The following is a 21,085-nucleotide window of genomic DNA, read 5'->3' on the forward strand; positions in this document are numbered from 1 at the left end:
TATCATTATCACATCTGTCACGTCTAAGAAGTTGTATATATGCTCGCGTTTTCGTCAGCTGATGATGTTCTAGTCTGTAGGTGAGGTCTGTCACACACTGGCGCACACACTCGTGTCCAGTTGGCAGGCAGCATCGGACTACTCTTGTGACCACAAACCCATGATCCGTACTGAACAGGCACGTGCACTCATAGGATGCAGGTGAGGCAGTGCCTCTGAACTTCTGGATGAAGTAGGTCCCGTCCGATGGTGCAGCCATGTCGGTAGTAGAGCCCTTACACCTTGAAAACGGCTCTCTCATCCTGGCACACAGCGGTGATGTCCAAAGCTCCCATCCAGTTTCCTCCTGGAGAGCAGTCGTCGTTAATGCATTTGTGGGTGCTGCAACCTTGGATGCAACATGTGTAGTCAGCAAGACTTGGAATGGTCCCTCCCGCCGTGGCTCGCCCAGTTCCTTCTTTTGATGACCTCGATGTAGACCCAGTCTCCTGGATTGATGGGGTTGTCGACCTGTGAGGAGGAAAGATCAGGCAGCAGTAAATTTGTCTTTGACACAGTTTGAGCGTCCTGATCATATAATCTGGCAAGGACTGCTCTTCATCTGTTGTTTGCAACTCTCGTAGTCAATTGTCGTGCCCATTTAACCGGCAAATAGGAATGTTTGCGGGAAGAGTTTGAACACTTCCTAATGATTCCCTTTAACCAAAAACTATTTATGACAGGGGCGTTCCCATTTGTGGCCTCCTGGTTTAAAAGAGATTGTCTCACCCATGCCTTCTTTCTCCTCACACGCTCGCACCCACACAGGATGTGAACACACACACACACACACACAGACGTAGGGATTCTAATCCATCTCTCATGTAGCTTCTTTTGATAGAATCTCCTATTGGTAACTGTATAGCAGACGTTTTAGCATATAATCCCATACTCTGCTATCTCGCTTCTACTTTTTCATGTCGGTGCAGTCGTAGGTGGCCCCTATTGCAGTCATCGACTTGTTAACTGTCGCCTTGTGACTCCTACGCATGATTGTGTGAATGTCAAAAATTGAACGTACCTAACTTTCTGACCATCCAACCTCCACTGTGGTACAAAAAACCTTACTATTGTATTGAGTAGGTACATTGAGCAACCTAGCTCCCTCCTGACTGCCAAATGTCCTGTTCTAAAATTTATATAACTCGACCTCTACGTTTTAAGCTTGATGAGCCAAAATATCAGATCTTGCTCTTGTTTCCTACCGTTTTAGCCTATTTGTTTTATCCAAATCCGTTCAATCTCTGATTATAATGCTTTTCTCTGTAGCCCTACGTATTTTTCAAATTTTTATTTATTTATTTATCAAATCTCCCCAGTTCTGTCAAACTCAGTGCACAATGAACCTCCCTTCCACTTTGAACCAAGCTTCACCAAATTTGGTAACGCCGTACCAAGGAGTGCGATTTGGTTGTCGGACACTCCAAGTCCATATCTTTTTGCCGCACGTCACCCTCTCAAGTTGGTGTTCTTTTGTTGTTGCTTCAGAGCGACCCCATCCATCACTCTTGAATGAGTCCATTGTTCAAATGAGTCAATTTTCATCATTGTGAGTTCCTCCGCTTTTCACTGTCTTTTCTCGTCCCCGAGGATGTTGTCTGTCCTCCGGAGTGTACTTGTCCCCCTCCAAGCACAGGAGTCTTTTCTTGTCCTTTGCCAAAGGTCAAAGGTGCTTCAGAGCCAGGCACCATTTTGTAGTTGTTCACGGCTGCAGGCGAAGACTCGGATTGGGTTTCAGGGACCCTGACACTGAGAATGACAGGCTGGGACATCAAACTTGTAAGAATATCTCCAAATGTAGCTGCTGCCATCAATTTGCTGGTAACATTTATTTACCAAACTTCAAATTATTCTAATAACAGCGGTCTCGTTTTTATATTGTAAATCCTGCAACTCATCCTATTTTTTGAGCTACATTTTATCTATAGTTCCAATTTAATCGGACAGTATGTTGTCTTCAGTATCATTATTGAAAATCAACTCATTGAGGTCTGCTTTCCACATCAAGCCCTGATCTGTATGTCTTGACCTCTCACATGTTATTGTCATGCTTGCTCAAAAATGTGACTTAGAGTATGGTGCTGTGAATTCTCAATCTCCCCAATGAAATTGGATCCCACCTCGTAGTTCTTGTCGTTCTCATGTTCCTGTTAGCCTGCAATTGTCCAAATCAAAAATGTTTTCTTTTAACTGTCTTTCTTTTGAACCTCTAAATCTCTCGTGTTGCTAACCTATCTACACCAGAACAAAAAATTTACCACAGTATAACACCAAATGTATTCGAAAATTCATTGTCATAAAGTATTGTATTATTACTATCTTCCACTATCTGTCCTACTCACTCCCTCCTTTTGAGGCTTGGCAACGCCCATGCCTCACACCTTGACAAACCTTTTGGGAGAATGCGTTCTGTACTACATACGATTCCATCATCATGTAATTTGACTTTCTTTCCAAAACGCTTCTCAAGTTCTCAGTTCACACATCTTCTACATGTGTTACTGGTTCTCCAGTTTTTTTTCTAATTAATTATCAATATTTCGATCTCTTTGTGTGTCTTGACATGCAGAGGGATTGACAATAAAGGAGACTTTGACTTTGACTTTGAATCCAAAAGCTACGTGTTTCTTTCTAACATTCAACCTGCTCAAAATCACTCTTTCATCAAAGTCGCTCTACTAATTTTCTATAGTAGTCGCCAACGACTTCAACCATTCAACCTCTCATTCAGGCAATCATTCATCAATGCTCATCATATGCATCTCACACAGTCTCCAAAAAGGAGTCATACTATCACATTGGTCCCAATTCATCCAAGCTCACCACACAACATTCATATATCATTTTCAATTCAGATTTCCTGGTAGAACAATCCACCAGTCCAAAAAAAAATTAACTAAAACGAACAACTGGCAAATTAATCTGAATTTTTTCTTTGTGTTTAAATTTGAAGAACTCAATCTCTCAGATTTAGCTTGCATTTAGAATTTTGTATAATCAACCAATCAATTATTCCTATTAAATGTAGCATTGCAAAATCTTAAATTCACAATTTAGCTTCTTCCAATTCCTGAAAGCATGTTCTGTCATTTTTTTTTTCTTCTTCGAATTTCTCATGTGGGCTTGACACTTAACATGCACTAGTGTGGATTAGTTTCTGCTCGCAAACAGGTTTCTCTCTTTTCCTCTCATTTTTATCTGTCAAAATTGTTTCTGTTCTGCGGTGTAAATTGAATAGACAACAGTCTAGCAAATTTCTTTATACTAAAAGTTTAGCCAATCTTCATCAATTTGGGACTTTAACTTTAACACATACGCACACACATGCACAGCTCTCGCGTGCGGAAGGTAGGTCTCAGCAACAATGATTCGTCACAGGCTGGCCATTTCCTGTGGTCGATCATGAGCTGGTCCCTCCCATGCACACGAGGACAGCACATTCTAATTTTATTTATTTATCTTCTAGAAGCAAGTTGCATTTCTTTACCACTTGATTTGGATATTTTAACTTTAGTGTAACACAAATTGATCTCTAGTCATTTGTAATTTGCCACCTTATTATTATTGTTATTATTATTAAACTCCTCTTGCCCCTCGCTTGAGCCGCGGTTTGAGCTGCGGCCTTGCACCCGCTCACAGGGGCCTTATTGTGTCCTGGTCTGACGAACACTTATGACCTCATCAGTTTTCATCTTTCTAGCTTTTGTCTCTTGAATTTGTTCTCATCTCTTTGTGAAGATTTCAACCACACTCTAGCACTTCTACTACTTCTTCCACATTTCAAATTTTCTTGTACTCCATACATTTTCTTCCACTTCAGCATGTATTGCATACAATTAAGAAATCTACTTGCCATGAACTTCTCATCTCAAAGAAGAGCAGAGCAAGAGATTTACTGTTCTTATTTCCCATCTTAATTTTAGTAGTTTAAGGTTTTACAATTTTTTTTTTTTTCAATTTTTTTTTCTTTGAGGATCCTCAATGCAGGTTTAAATTGACCTTTCAACAAATTACTAGCCTGTATTAATGCCGTGGATCAATGCTAGAACTGCTATTTAGTCAATTTATCCTACCAGTCACACACTCAATCACACAAGTTATCCCTGCCTACGCGAAGTCCTCCTTTTAAAAAAAAAGGAGCTGCTTCATCCAGTGAGGGGACTCTACAACACCCCCCACCTTCCCTGGGAACTAAAGACAACAGTCCTTGTCCCCAGCCCTGCCAACGCGAAGTCCTCCTTTTTTTTTTTTTTTTAAAAAAAAAGGAGCTGCTTCATCCAGTGAGGGGACTCTACAACACCCCCCACCTTCCCTGGGAACTAAAGACAAAAGTCCTTGTCCCCAGCCCTGCCAACACGAGGTTGTACTCTTTAGAACAGTGGTCGTCAAATAATGATCCATGGAGGTACTGAGATTTTAAAACAGTTTGAGAACCACTGCTCCAAAAGAGACACCTCATCCAGAGGGGGACTCTACAACACCCCCTCCTTCCACAAAATTTACTTTTTCCTGTGCACTTCTACCTTTTTACACGTTTCACAAACAACAACACAATCACACAACTTCAGGCCTTTAACTTACTTGTCCCCTTGGTTCGTTGCACTGCCGGGTCCCGTCAATCCACCTCTGTCAGACGAAGGCAGACCTAAGATGCTGGCCCAGCGAAGAATTCTCTTCCCAGGACTTTCTTTTCCAGGTCCTCCAAATGGACGCTGGCTAGAGAGAGTAATAGAAGGCGGCAGGCTTTGATGTCTATTCATATGCAAATGAGTTAGGAAGTCATAAAATTTTATGATCTATTGATGTTGATTTATGACGTGTTTTATTGGGGGTCATAAATTCATTAGCGGGTTGGTGGCATCAAGATGGCGCCAGTCGTGACGGCGCCATCTTTGACTGTCGCCATTTTGGTTTGCTGGCGCCATTTTTAAGATGTGGATATGTATGGGCATGTATTTTTATGAATCAAGACAGGTGGAGCACCTGTGCTAGCTTTGCTAACAGCCCTCTGAGCTACCTTTGCATCCGGCCCGTACGTGTGAGACTGAAGGGGAGCCTTTTTGTTGAGAAGGCGAAGGGGAGGGGGGTGTTTGTGATAGGGTGGGGGGTTTGTGACAGGAGGCAACATTATAGGTGTCAAAGTTGGCTGGAAGAGAGTCGCATATAATTTGAGAATCAATGGCTCAGCCAAAGTTATCTGAAAAGCGAGAGACGCATGTAATTTGGTAAACATTGGTTTAGAGGATCAAAGGGCTTTTGTTGAGAAAATCACACTGTTACAAGTCACAAGTTATCTCTAATGTAATTTGACAAACAATAGCGGAGTCGGTATTACTGGGGCCAAGGATATGCTGTAGAGACTGTTTGAACCGTTTAATTTTGGAGGGAGACAGACGAAGGCCTCTGTTTTTTATGAAGGCTGTCTAAGTTTAAAACATATCCTGATTTTTTTTAAAAAAAAACACGTGATACACAGAGGTGTGGTTTGAGAGAGGGGCTGGACCTGTTGTTCGTATATTTACGCGAGAGTATCGTGCTGATAGTTCATAGAAAAAAGAGCTAAAGCTGTGGTGTTAAACTGCAAACCTGAAGCTCGAATCATGATAGCAGAAACGCCGGTCAGTATCCATCTTTGCCGCAGAGGCCCCGATGGCCTGCTAGATGCCCCTAGAAAGAAGCAAATGTATCTCAGGCGCATGCAACAAAGGCCTACAGAAAAACTTGAACGGAGCTGGCAGCTAACACCAGAGACTCTATGGGGATTTAGTTTTTTTTACGAGACTGGTGAGTTGTCTTTCTTCATGAGAAACCAAGAGAGCTCCGGTTCAAACATCAACAACAACAACAACACTTGTGAGCAGACAGGTGCGTTTGGCTCGTTGAACTCGAATGACTGGGCTGTCTTAAATCAACTCTTGCCAGAGGTTTTGACTGAATTTCTCAAGGAATACGGGTTAGAAGGTGAGCTGAATGCAACTTGGATTTCAAAAATCACAGCCAGCGGGAGATGTTTTTTCCGGCTGAAAGTTTCTCCTCAAACTGTTGATGGGGTAGAAGATGGAGAGCTAATCGATTTAATGTTTCTAAAACTTGAAGTGTTCAACAGCGAATGCGGTGTTTTCCAGACAATTTTGAATATACCGTTATCCGAATGGGATCAGAAGATGCAAGCTTATGGTGAGAGTATTACAGGGCTTTTTCTATCCGTGTCTGGACAAATGTCGTCGGAGTGAAACGTAAACTGGCTTTAGATTAACCCTTACTAAAAAATTAAGTTTAAACCCCAGGCCCTCTTCAACACACAAGACTCTGTTCCTCCTCCTAACCCCTCCTAGTCTCCATCTTTTTCTCACCTGCAGTCAATGAAAGTTGAGGGGGTGATAGTCATTAGCATAACTCTATAAAGCCAGGTCCCCAGACTTCTCTTTCACACACGCAGAGACGGTGGAAAGACAATGGCCCAAAAAATGCTTGCCAGAAGACTTTTACCACGTTTTATACCTATGGACCATGGGCCTGACATCACATTCTGGTCCACCCCTGAAAACTCTGAGGCCGAAGCCGACGATGCTGACACAACTTTCATCGCATCGCCGGAACCAACACCAGCGCTGCCTGAGACATGGGCGGAAAGGTTTGAGATTCTTCCACTACCTACACCCGACCCGAGCGAATGCCTCTCACCCATATGCCTCGACGATCTGCAACCCGATTCTCTCTATGGAGCCTTGTCATCAACTTTTGACGTGTTTGAAACCCCTGAAACCTCGGGGGAGCAACAGCAGGAGGAGGAGCAGCAGAGACCGCAACAGCATGAACCGTGGTCCTCGTCACGAGCCATCGAATTGTTTGATGACGCCTGCGCACGCTACCCTGAAAACGGGATGGATTTGCCCAACTTGACTGCTGCTGACATTAGAGTCTTACTCGAAGAGGCAGAATCGCACCTGCCCGCTGATTTTGAGGAGGGTGATGACCCTCAGCAGGCCCTTGAGTTTGGGGTCGTTCCTTCGATGAGCTCGACGCCTGGGAAAATCAACACACAGCAAGGCTCAGAGTATAATATGTGTGTCGAACCACTTATTTGGTTGGTTATTGAAGATTACACACGTCTAAAACTGATGGTTGTTCATCTTTTGTATGATGCATTGATTAAGCATGCTAAATCTAACTGTGATGGATGTGCTCTTGATGATCTCAGCCAAATGGCGCACACGTGCTTGTATGTTGAGGATCGAGACTTTTATTTCTACGCGAATTATGAAACAGTGATGGCTGAGTTGTGTAATGCTGACTTCCTCCACACGTTGTCGACAATGTTTTTCTATTTTAAAACCTCTGCACCCCTTATAAACATTCGCAATTCTGTTTCTGCCATTCTACATGACCTAGCTCACGAGTGCAAGATCTTTACACGGCTCCGTGCGATAAAACAAGAAGCGCGTGACACTGTGTTGAGCAGCAGCGAAGTCGCTCTATTATTCAGAACGTTTGGAAAAACAGAATGGGAGGTATTGTGAAAAAAATGTGGAGCCGGTTGAAGGCTTTCCTAACAGTACTTTTAGATGTAACAGGGGGCCAGCTAAAAAAGTTTAAAGTAACACCAACTATGCTATCTTCATTCCTGCGTTATGTTAAACCTTAGGATTTATAGAAAGATGTTTTTACCATGTTTTACACGTGTTTCCGTTTACTAGTAATGTTTTTTTAAGAACTAGTTTGATTTTTTTTATGTAATAAACTATTGTGACCGGAAAAGTGACTGTCTCTCTGTGTTTATTCAATGGCATGAGGTGTCTTCAGAGACTTTATAATTGTTGCTAAGAATCCTGTTAGTTTTAGGGCGAGAGACACGCCTACACAGGGGGAAAAAAAAAAAAAAAAAAAAAAAAACCAAATCGAAAGCGAGAGACCGCTCAAAGCAGCAGCAGTGCGTTCGGACCTCTCATCTCGCACGTTTACTAACTTCTCGACTTAACTCCCCGCTAAAATTTGAAATAATGCCCACTAAAAAGGGGCTCGTGTTGGACGCGCTGGAAAACCTATCCAACGAGAACTTCAAAAGGTTTGTTAAGGCGCTGGTGAACCGTCGCGGTAACATAAAGGTGGCGAAAAACAAGGTGCAAGATAAGGACTTTGTGGACGTAACCGAGGTGCTGGTGTCCACTTTCACCGAGGACAACGCTCCAGCCGTGGTCTCCGAATTGCTCATCTCCATTAACTGCGCCGACGAGGCCTAAAAGCTCAGTGTGTGTATGTGTGTGTGTGAGGCCAGAGGGGGGCAGCTAATTTTTAAGAACTAGTTTGATTTTTCTGTAATAAACTATTGTGATCGGAAAAGTGACCGTTTCTCTGTGTTTATTCAATTCGAAATCGTAAGATATCATACCTGTTTGTTTTATTAACAGCGTCACAATCTGTTATCCGCCAGAACTGATCTAACAATGCGTGGCGACAGGTGTCTTCACAAACTCTATTTTTCTGCTGAGAATCCAGCTAGTTTTGGGGGAGAGAGACGCCTGCATAGAGGGGCGGTGGATAGCTGTAAAAACACCAACATTAAAAAAGTAAAAGCTTTTTTATCCGATCAGGACGCATACACTTTACACAGACCAGCCAGAATAACTTTTCCTAGAAATAAAGTTTTTGTTCGAGGGCCTATGAGACAGTTCCAGGCAGATTTATGCGATTTGCAATCACTTGCGCGTTACAACGATGGCTATAAATATTTACTAACCGTAATCGATATATTTTCGAAACGCGCGTATGTACGCGTTTTGAAAGCAAAAACAGGTACCCACGTTAGCGAAGCATTTGAAGATATCCTAGCAGTTAGCGGTTCACCATTACGCCTTCAAACAGATAAAGGGACGGAGTTTTTTAACAAACATTTCCAGAAATTAATGAGAAAGCACAATATTACACATTTTTCCACCGTCTCAGACACTAAAGCCCAGACGATTGAGAGATTCAACAGAACATTAAAATCCCGCATGTGGAGGTATTTCACAGCTAAGAACACACACAGATACGTAGATGTAATTCAGGATTTTATTGTCAGTTATAACGACAGTTTTCACAGCAGTATAAAAATGGCACCTAACGCTGTAAACGAGGAGAATAAGAATGTCGTTTTCACTAACCTCTACGCACGAAATCCTTTCCGACGGGAGAACAAGTTCCGGTTCGCACCGGGCGACACTGTGCGAATTTCCAAAATAAAAGGGAATTTTGAAAAAGGTTATTTACAAAGTTACACGGATGAAATTTTCACAATAAGACAGCGTCTCCACCGCGTTCCTCCCGTCTATAAAATATCAGATTTGGATGGTATGCCTGTAGAAGGGAGTTTCTACGAGGCGGAATTACAAAAAGTGCAAATAAAAAAAAATAAAATTTTTCGCATACAGAAAATTCTTAAATCACGCACCGTGTCAGGTAAACGCGAGTCCCTCGTCCACTGGGTGGGCTGGCCATCCAAATTCGACAGTTGGGTACCCACAAAGAGTATTAAAAACATCTGACGATCTCTAAAACGGCCATTCTGTGGAAATTACAAGATGGGTGACCACCAGAGAGAATTCTACGTCACATTAGCGTCAAACGCAAGTGTACATCTTTTTAGTGCAAACACGCTCACAGAATTTAAAACGGAGCTGGCTCAACATATTGATTTAAAAGGCTCGTGGGAGGTTGGACTGTGCGAAATATCGTACGTCAACACAATAGCAACCGTCCCTGAGAAAAAACGGAACTTTTATCTAAAACAACCTAAAAATCCGCTCCCTAGAGGTGATACATTCCAAGACGACTCAGAAACTCGACATATGCTCAAAACAAGGGGAGGTGTTTATCAAAATTATGACTCGTTAGCTTTGGACATTCAAACTCTATTAACTAAAGCGAGTTGCAAAAAGATTGACGTCCGATTTGATCAACATAAACAGAGATTCATGTTTTCGGGCGAAGAAGGATTGAGAATTATGTTCAAGAGCCCCCTGGCGTATATTGTCGGGATAAATCCCGAGAATTGGCTGTCACTTAAACCGGAAGGCGTCAACGCACAACATCCTGCCGATATAAGAGCCGGATCATATTTTATGTTCATCTACACAGACATCATCCACCATCAGACAGTTGGCGACGCGTACGCGCCCATGCTTCGAACTCTACCGATAGAAGGGAATTACGGAGAAGTTGTGAACAGGACTTTTAATCCGGTTTACTATTTAGATGTGTGCAGAAGCCATATTGAAACCATTTCGGTTTACCTGCGATCAGACCAGAACAACCCGTTAGATTTCGAATACGGGAAGGTTATTCTCACTCTACATTTTAGATCGAAATAAGAAAAATTAACAGAACAACCCGTTAGATTTCGAATACGGGAAGGTTATTCTCACTCTGCATTTTAGATCGAAATTAAAAAAAAAAATGACGTCATCGTCAATGCATCCTGATCTGTACCGGTTTGTCGATTATTACGAAACACAAGTGGGGGGCTCTTTTCAAGGTTACGCGGGCGCACCGGTTCAGTACGGACGTGGAATTGGATCTATTTTTGCAAAATTATTTCGTTTCGTGATGCCTTTGTTCAAAAACGGGTTTAACTTGGCGAAGCCACATCTCCAAGCCGCCGCTAAAAACATAGCAACGGATGTAGCGGGGCGCGTCATTCAAAGAATCCACCAGAAACAAGGCCCCGAGCAAGAAGGTTCCGGGCTTGCTGTATTGTCACGTGGGGCGATCCACCCTGGGGGGCGGAGAAAGAGGACCGTTAAAAGGAAAAGACGCTCCACCGGTCTCAGACCAGTTGTCAGGAAAAAGCGGAGAAGACGCAAGACAGATATTTTCTCTTAAAAAATGGCCCTTCTACATTTCAAGAGCCACGAGGCGACTTTATCAAGTCTGGACCTCTTTAGCGCTCCCTTGACCCAATTCTCCATAGAAGATAGCTCATATGTCGAATTCCAGCCATTGTCAGCGATTGTGGATCAGGGGCCTATAGAGTTCTTTATCCCCGGGGACGGCTCAAAATATTTAGATTTATCTGACACTTTACTACATCTCCGTGCAAAGGTGACGCGTAGGGATGGGACAAATATTCCACCGCAGGAGCAAGTCGGCATCGTGAATTTCCCTATAAACACAATTTTTAGTCAATTAGATATTTCGTTGGGTGGGCGGTTAATCTCACAATCTAGTGCTACACACGCATACAGATCCATCATCGAGCTGCTGTTAAATTTTTCAAAAGATTCTTTGGAGTCACAATTCACAGCAGGAATGTTCGCTATGGACACTAGGGGGCGTATGGACGCGATTTCGGTCGAAGAGGGCGTGGCTAACGCTGGTTTTGTGCGGCGCGCACAGCAGATTGCCGGCTCACGTGAATTCCATCTCACGGGGCCGCTTCATGGAGATATTTTCTTTTCCGAACGCCATCTATTGAATAATGTGGATCTACGTCTAAAGTTAACTGGAGCTTCTGATGATTTCTGTCTCATGAGCGCTCCAGACAGTGATTCGTGTCTCAAAATACTAGGAGCATCGTTATTTGTGAAAAAAGTATCAATTTCACCGGCTGTGGCGATAGGTCACGCCGCCGCTTTACAGAAAGGTAACGCCCTTTATCCGTTGACCAGAATCAATATGAAGACCTTCAGTATACCACAAAACTCACGAATTTGTCATCAGGATAATCTATTCCTCGGCCACATCCCCAAGCAAATTGTAATAGCTCTCGTAAACCACAACAGTTTCATGGGTCGGAGAGATTTAAACCCGTTTAATTTTTTGCATTATAACATAGAGTATTTAGCTCTCAGCCACGAAGGTCGACAAATACCTGCCAAAGCTTTTCAGCCCAATTTCGAAGCTGGGATATGTACACGTGAATTTCATAATTTATACACAGCAACAGGACGTTTTCTGAAAGACCTACCTCTTTGTATCGATCAACAGGATTTTAGTTAAGGCTACTCACTTTTTGTTTTCAATTTAAGTCAGGTAGATGATTCCGGGGCTTTGTCACCTGTGAATAACGGGGTCCTGAGACTCGATTTGCGCTTCAGAACCCCATTACCACATACCGCGACCCTTATCGTATATGCTGCATATGATTCGCTTATCGAAATTAATGCTAAGAGGGAAGTATTGATGGACTATTATTAACGCTATGAACGGTCGTGAACTGGACATGATTATGACCCGGATGCAGAGAGCATTATTCGGTGGTGTTTTCGCATCGGATGAGTTAGCTGACGTCAGAGACCCGCCTCCAAAATATTACATCGTCAACACGCATCCAAGACATTTACCCGGTGAGCACTGGCTCGCTTTGACTTTAGAATCGGACGGTTCGGCCACATTCTTTGATCCTTTTGGTCTGCCACCGGACAGCCCGTACTACCCGTCGAGTATATACAGATTTCTGAAGAAGCATTCTAAACGGGTCGACTATCAGAACGGGCAGTTGCAACACGAGCTCACAGACACCTGCGGTCAACATTGCGTGTATTATCTAAGTCAACGTGGGCGGGGCCTCACCTATCGCGAAGTGTTGACTCATTACAATTCGGATCCTCTCCATAACGACGCCATGGTTAGTGAGTTTGTCAAAAAATGTCGAAGGCCAGACCGGATGTGCGGCGGGCAAACATCATGTTCATTGCATAAATTTAAAAAATGTCATTGTCTGAAACCGTGTTAATGTTTTATAAAATCTCTTTTATTCAATAAACATTGTTAAAGAGAGTTACAGAGTCATGTGTTTTTTTTTTTTTCACTAACAACAATAGAGTATCATCTAATAACTAACCCATTTTACTATCGGCGACGTTCTTTTTCTTTTTCTCTTACTCATCACGTTTACATCTTCTGCATAAGAAACATCCGCATCTTCACCTGTAGCGTATTTCAAACGTTTAAAATCTGCGCGAGCCAAGGGGTTGGAGATACTTGTTTCCGGCAGGTTTAATCGGGCTAGCGTCCGGAGAAATTCACTCCATCCTATCGGTTTCTCGTTGATTTTTTTCCCACTCGCACACAAATGTCTCAACAGATCGCTCATATGGGAGCCTTTGATAGTTTTCCCTCTAAAAATAAATTCACTTAACGGTGTCCAGCTTACATCTTCTGCCGACAGTCTTTTCAGCACATAGTTGGCGTTACGCCGAAAACGTGGACCTATGGCGTCCAAGATATCCTCATAGCGTCTACCTGTCACCTCGATCGTGGTCTCATCTCCGGTCTTTCTTTCTCCCTCCTCATTGGCTTCGTTGCGAATCGTAATAGGAATTTGCTCGGAGTCTTTTTGTTTGACCAGCCCCATGTAACGCTGCATTAAGGTCTGATAAATTTTGATCTTTTCATATTGATTTAAATTTTTATTATCCAAAACCTGTTTCATCTCTTCATCCAAAGAATGCTCTGCTGTATCACGGATGGTCGGAGCGGGTCGATTCAGCCTCTCGAACTGATAAGGTGAAATCAGGAACATTTTCTGAGCCGTTTTCAAACTCATTTTTTATGATTTGCTCATAAAGCCGCTAATGACACTCCCGAGAACAGGTGCGAAAGCGGCCAGCAACGGTAATATAAAACCACCTTTCTGAACTAACACAGCTCTTTTCTTCTTCAAAGTATTTTTCTTATCAGCCAAAAAGCGGATATTTTTCTTTTGCTTTTTAAGTCTCTTGTAAAGTTTTGATTTTAAGGGTACATGTCCTTTAAGAAGATTTAGAGCAATCTCACATAACGCTTTCACCAGACTACTAGGGCCTCTGAGTAGCAAATGCTTACGTTTGGCCGGTTTGGATGTAAACAGAGATTTGAGTAACGGTGCGTTTGTTTTTAAAAGCCTCGTCATCGTTTTATTGTTTGGGTATATAAACGACAGGCCACTGGTTATGTAGTACACCTGTACGTAGTCTATATTGTTCTGGGCATGAAGGTGTCAAATCTACCAGTAAATACCCATGCGGCTCTCTTGTAGCATCTTCAAAGCATTCCAGGAAAAACTTCCGGTTGCCGGGAGAAATTTGATTCGCCAGGACACTCACCTGCTGTTTATCACGGGGGTTTTTGAACAAAATCAAATAATTACTGTTTAAACTAATAGTACGGCTAAATTTGCCCTGATGGAATACATTCTGCGTTAGCATTATAACGCTTAAATTTTTATGATGTCTATATTGGGTGAATATTCGGACCACTTCGGGGTTATCCGAAGCTTGGAAGATGATGTCATCCAGAATCAGTAGATGGTGCTGGTGTGGCGGGAACAGCTTCTCGTCATCAAAAGATTCAGGCAGCCCCTTGATAAAAACAATGTCTTTATTCAGGTTTTTGAGTTCATCGTACATTGGTTGATATGCTGTATAAACCCAGACAATATTATCAGGTTTTTTTCTTAGAACATGTTCAGGATTTTGCAATACATTTTTTACAAAGAAAGTCTTCCCACACCCTGAAGGCCCTGCGACTAAAGATGAGAAAGGAAGTTCTAATCTGGGGTCGAATTCAATCTGATTAAAAGCCATTTCCACACACGTAGACACACGTATGGATAGATAGAAATATCAGTAGCCAAACGGTTCAGTGGTGCCTCGCTCTAGCAGCCTTCTTTTATCGTACACCACACGAAGCCGCTTGGAAAATGACATGTTTCTGAGATGAAACCCTCTCTTATCGCGAACGATGTTATGTTGGGGGGCGTATAGCACATCTGAGTTTCCACATGCTGTATCTATGTACCCTTGAACCAAATTGAGCATGCTATCGAGATTGATGCTGCGAGCGCTTTCGTGACTTTGTGTGATACCCTTCACCTTCATGACCGTCTGAGATGATCCTCGTGTTTTGTAAGCGTATGTTTTGGGACCGGCTGAGACGAATTCTAAAATGCTGTCGTTCGAAAGCTCATCTGTCAAATCACCCAGATAATCACCTAGAGGGAGAACACTTTCACCTGGCTTCACAGTGTACACAAGGCTGTCTGTATCGGTGTAAAGGACACGCCTCTGTAAAATTTCTAAATAGCTGTACATTTTTAAGCGTGCATAGGCTGTTGTGAAACACGCTGCAGCCACGTTTGATGTTTTTGAGGCGGGGATCTCATTGTTTGTGTTGATACAATACTGCACAATTGAGAGCTTCTCATTGATAAAATGGAAGAATTTCACATTGTACAGACCTGAAAACAGAAGCTCAAAAAAATCCTCTGATTTTGTCACAATTTTTGTGTTTACCATGTTGTCACGTTGCGCTAGTTTTCCCCACAGATTGTTAAGACAGAGTTTTGACACTTGTCTTTTGCCAGGGTTTACAGCAATTTTGGAAGGATCGAGTTGGATACCTTGATGAACGGCATACTCTTCTATGTATCTTTCTCTATCAGCCTGGTTGACCACGTGAGCTGGATAACCTGAAGATTCTTGTTTACCTTTTAGAAATGTTCGCATGTAATCACGGAAAATTGTGTCGCTCGTTCTTGTGTAATGCCACACTTCTGTAATTTCCGCAACCGTGTACCCGAGATCTAGTGCCTTAACAAATTCAGGGGTTGTCCAAACACCTGTCAACGATCTTTGCTCATCACTATGTGTACACGCCGTCTGCTGGTTGTTACACTCGGCGCATGTACGACACAGTGTGAAGACGAGTTTACCTTTAGCTGTTTTGAACGGTAGGACGGGAAAATATAAACCACGGGGTGGGTTGACTGTGGCGCTGATGAAACCAAAATACGACCTAGGGTCTTTAAAATCACCGTGGATAATCGTTGGATGATCGATTGGGTAGGTGGCTGTACTGTTGATGAAAGGATACAATGATGTCACATCAACATACAACACACGCTCGTCTGGCTCTGCCGTGTATTTTAAAACGAATGCGTTTGTTCGGCCCCCAAAAAGAGCCTGCCTCGGTTTGAGCGGTGTAGGAAATTTGGAATTTTTAAGGAATTCCTTCACCTCTATGTCCATCTTTTTCATTTGCAACCATTCATGCTCCCACATAATTACAAGGTACACATCCTGTCTAAGCTGTAGATCCTGAATTTTCTTTTGTGTTTTATCAAACCTCTCCTGAAAAGGGCGTTTGGTTGTCGGGCATATTTTAGAGAGGTCGAAGCATTCTGCGCAGCCGTGGTGATAACAACCGAAATACTCAAACACTATTTTTACGCCCCCGATTTCACAATAACCATCTACAAAGTAGTTGTCTATCCTAACTTCACCACCGTTCAATGCGTGTCTAATTTGGATATTTTGACTGTGCATGATCCATTGCATGTACTGAATAGAATCGTGTGAGAAAGCTTTGTACTGACGCATATAGTTGTCTGATGGTGTAATGGCTAGTGTTTGAGGGGTCAGAAAATTAGCTCTGAAAACATTCATGCACGCCGACGCAATTGTTACTGCATTGAATGGATCTGTTCCGGTGGCCTCAAAAAACTCACTCCTGAATTTTTCACACCCTTGCATTAACAGATCAACATCATTCTCGCAGTAGGCTATTGCCTGTTTAGCAAAATCAAACACATTGCTAGCTTCTTTGGCATACCACTCGTCAAACTTTGATCGTTGGGAGGGTGACATTCGCTCGGTGCCGTAGTACATGGGGTCAGGGTGACACCCGACGTAGTTTAGATGCTCTAAAGAGCTGAATTTGTGTGGGAAGTACCCCTTTGATTTGTCTTCAAACCCCAGGGCCTTAGGCATTGCGCTTAGAGGCATCGTCAAGAATGAGAGAGAGTCTATGAATCGTGATTTTGTGTCTAAATCGACAAATGATAGAACTTTACTCCCTTGCATCAGAATGTCGAGTTTGAGACCTAATTCGAGCATTCTCCTTATCAGTATGTATGAATCAAAACCTCTCGCATTATGTGCAACAAACGTAGTTTGTTTAAACCGTGGCATTCGGAAAAATCTGAGAAATTCATCAACACAATCTGTGCCATACCAATGCATCGTCAGTCTATTCGATCTGCAGCAGATGAGAAAAGGTTTGTGTAAACCGTTTGTGTCTACATAAGTTTCGAAATCGTAGTAGACTACATTTTTGCACGGTGGTTGAGGTTTGATGGGCTGAATGTAGCACATGTGGGGGTTCAATAAGGCGTCATCTTGATTTATGATCCCATCACACACTGCGCATTTTTTAACGGGGCAGCGATGTTTAGCACCGGTACCATCAGCTTTCACATAATACCGGAGACCACATTCCAAGCATTTTTTGTATGAAGCGCAGTTGCTCGCACGATTCATTGATCGGGACTCTTTATGTTTGATAAGGCATTCCTCATTACGACAAGATTTGTTACAGTCGGGGCAGATGATAGGTTTAAACCGTCGCTGTTTACAGCGTGGATCAAGACAAACGCCACAGTGTCCTGCACAATGGTGTTGTTCCCAATTGTCATGCCCTTTGTAACAATACCTGCAGAAGAATGCGTGGCCCACAAAGGCCTCAATAGCTTTCACGCCGTAGTAGTGGCCCTCGAGGTTTAAGACAAATAGAGTGTCGTTATCTGTTTTGGGGTAACGCGTGTCGAAAAAGGTCATGGGGCGGCAGTCCTCTTTTCGATACATTACAGTTATTTTCCGTTTGAGGACTTTCTCAAATTTATGGACATCGCCCAGACTCACAGGTGTTTGACAATCCAATCCTACGCTCTCCTGTAAGAGCCGTGCGTGTCTCGTGGCTTGTTTTGTTGTCAGTGTGTCATTTAGCAGATAGGTTAGCGAGAGAGCGAAACACAAATTATTGTCTTTATTACGAGGTATGTGTAGGTGTCGTTTTTTCAACCTCAAAATCTCTCTGTTGGTAGTGTTCAGCAGCCTTCGACGCATTCCACCACCACCACGCAATGGAGTGACTATTTGTACAATGAGCTCTAAGCTCTCATCAGCCAGAAGCTCTGTATTTGATTGGGCTAAACGTTCAAGCAGGTTTGATACATTATCTCTGATAGAGTTTATATCAGTAGTTTGCGGGCAGATGTGAGCTCTATCGTTACCAGCCGCGAGCTCTATCTGAATTACATCACCTGTTTGCGCCCTGCTAGCTACCTCTTGCAAGACATCATCTATTCTGTCTTCAATCTGGAGGTAGAAGGTTGCAAAATCATTAATGTTCTGTTGCGATGGTATATTTAGCCGTCGTCTCACCTCTACATTGTTGAAATGCGGCCTGTTGATTACAACCGAACCGCCGCGTTGGTCAGCTAATACAGAACCGTTGTTAGATTGTTGGGGCGTGTGTTGAAACGGTGATGTGTTGTCATCAATAACGTCTATTTCATGATCAGTTATAACAGCACAGTTGTTAGGCTGAAATATCGGCCGAACGGCGTCAATAGCAACCGGTGGTGATGAATCGCGAGAGTTAGTGGTCAACGGGTCAACCAGAGGCTGTGTATTTAGATTTTGGATGATGTTTAGCAACTGGATAGGAATGTCAGGACTGATACGCCCGTCGCTGTCATTAGCATGGTTGTTTAACTCTGCTATCATGTTTAGCAATTGTGACGGGATTTGTGTAGGACTCTGTCCACCTTCATTCGGGCTTCGGTTGTTCAATTCATCTATGACAGTCTGTAAATGAGTGAGAATAACAGGACTGTCTGGTCTCTCCCCCTCTGACAAAGCAACGGTCACATTGTTGAGCAAATCTGTTATTTGACTCGTACACACATTGTTAACGTTTGATAAATCTAGCTGTGGTGTGTCACTTCTTTGGCTTCCCCCGTTAAATGATGACAAATCTATTTCAGAAATGTTTGCTAAGAAATCCGACTCCGTCGACGTAAGGTTTGAATGATCCATTATATTTTCTTTTACAAAACACAGCAGAAACAACACAAACCTATTTTGATTCGGCTAAATCTGTAAGAGCACGTATAATCTTAAAGCACTCTTGTAACCGTCTTTTGTAGATACAGTTACCCCGACACCTTAGAGGCCCCCTGCTGTTTGAGTGGTGGATGTTGTAGAAGGGGTGCCCCCTCCTCTTCCTCCTCCTCTTCCTCTCTCTCTGTGGCTCGGTGTCACGATGTTCACCTGTAAGTTAACCCTTTATAATACCGAAAATAGCAAGTATGATAACACATAAAGATAGAAAAAATATAAGGAATACCTCCAACTTTGTTTGTCGACTCTTGATGATGATGGTTTAAAGCTTCGTAAGTAGATAGAGCCTCAAGTAGTTCAGAATCCGTCGCTGCCTCCTGTCGGTTGGTGTGGGGTGCAGTCGGATTGGTTTCAACAGTAACACGTGACTCTGATACAGCTGGTCGCTCTGACTCTGTCGTTTCCACTGCTCCAATATGGCGGTCGAAAGCAGCTTGTGTCGGCCGAACGCTTTTTCTAGTGGCCGCGGCCACGAGATCTGATACAGACATAAAAAATAAAATCAGTAACTAATACCCTCTATAAGAACTATCTTAGATGCGCTATTGACTCACCGTAGTCTGATTGTGTTAGGTAAACGTCGCTAAAATCGTCGTCAAAAGATGCGTGGACATCGGCAAAAACGATGTTGTCTGCAAATATTATATAAACAATACAGCTTGTTTTATAAAAATAACTTATTATTATTATTTATTATTATTATTTGTTATTATTATTGTCATTATTGTGAGAAATGTAGTAAAATGACTTACCTTTAACCATTCTCGAAAACAACTTTTTGACACGCTTCGATTCTGTTCGTCAGAGTGATGGCTTCCCTTGTCTTGTCTTCTCCAAAATGATGCTCGTCCGCACCAAACTTTTAAATTCGGCGGGGATAAGACCACGCCTATGAGCTCACGTGTCGCGGTAAATCGGATAACTTTGGTCGTATGTTGATGACGCATCAAAGAGGTCTTTCTCATATCCTTGGCCCCAGTAATACCGACTCCGCTATTGTTTGTCAAATTACATTAGAGATAACTTGTGACTTGTAACAGTGTGATTTTCTCAACAAAAGCCCTTTGATCCTCTAAACCAATGTTTACCAAATTACATGCGTCTCTCGCTTTTCAGATAACTTTGGCTGAGCCATTGATTCTCAAATTATATGCGACTCTCTTCCAGCCAACTTTGACACCTATAATGTTGCCTCCTGTCACAAACCCCCCACCCTATCACAAACACCCCCCTCCCCTTCGCCTTCTCAACAAAAAGGCTCCCCTTCAGTCTCACACGTACGGGCCGGATGCAAAGGTAGCTCAGAGGGCTGTTAGCAAAGCTAGCACAGGTGCTCCACCTGTCTTGATTCATAAAAATACATGCCCATACATATCCACATCTTAAAAATGGCGCCAGCAAACCAAAATGGCGACAGTCAAAGATGGCGCCGTCACGACTGGCGCCATCTTGATGCCACCAACCCGCTAATGAATTTATGACCCCCAATAAAACACGTCATAAATCAACATCAATAGATCATAAAATTTTATGACTTCCTAACTCATTTGCATATGAATAGACATCAAAGCCTGCCGCCTTCTATTACTCTCTCTCTGGCTTGTCGACAATGCAGCACGTCCTCCTTCGTCAGCCAGATAGCGGGTATGAGGGATCCCGGGTTTCGGCACCAAAATGTTAGAGATTTGTTCACTCCAACTTATTTTGCAAGAACCACACGGGAGACAAGTAAGTCCTTTTGGACACCTGCAGGTGGAGAGTTCACTCGCTCCAGAATGAAGTCTGAACCCTCGTTCCTGCGAGGGGATATTTATTAAGAGAAACAGAGTGGGGGTTTGGGTAAACTGGCTAAAGCCCTTGTCCTCTACTCTAAACATGTCAGGGGATGTTTTATGACCTTGTGATAAGGAGGACAAGGTAAGGTATGTATTACCTGTTGCATTCCAACATAATCCTATGATAAAGATAACCTGGAAAACCCTAACATGCACCCCCAGGAACTTGGTGCAGCTCACCCTCTCCACCACAGCACCGTCGATGATCAGCGGCAGGTGTGTTGTGTGACCCTTCCGGAAGTCAACAATGATTTCCTTGGTCTTGTTGACGTTCAGCAGGAGGTTGTTGTC

The 21,085-nt window shown here is 42.9% G+C and overlaps 1 long non-coding RNA gene across 1 annotated transcript; it reads right to left on the minus strand.

Annotated features, from left to right (window-relative positions):
• Positions 1-14,357: 14,357 nt before the first annotated feature.
• Positions 14,358-20,152, minus strand: LOC148390108 (uncharacterized). The gene is made up of 4 exons (XR_015861827.1): positions 19,712-20,152; positions 19,514-19,591; positions 19,186-19,437; positions 14,358-19,109 (listed from the first exon to the last, which is right to left on the minus strand). It is a non-coding gene; the product is annotated as an uncharacterized LOC148390108 (long non-coding RNA).
• Between the last annotated feature and the right edge of the window lie 933 nt (positions 20,153-21,085).

Source organism: Syngnathus floridae, chromosome 12 (assembly GCF_059516105.1).
Source record: "Syngnathus floridae isolate MCC-2025c chromosome 12, RoL_Sflo_1.0, whole genome shotgun sequence".
Taxonomy (NCBI): domain Eukaryota; kingdom Metazoa; phylum Chordata; class Actinopteri; order Syngnathiformes; family Syngnathidae; genus Syngnathus; species Syngnathus floridae.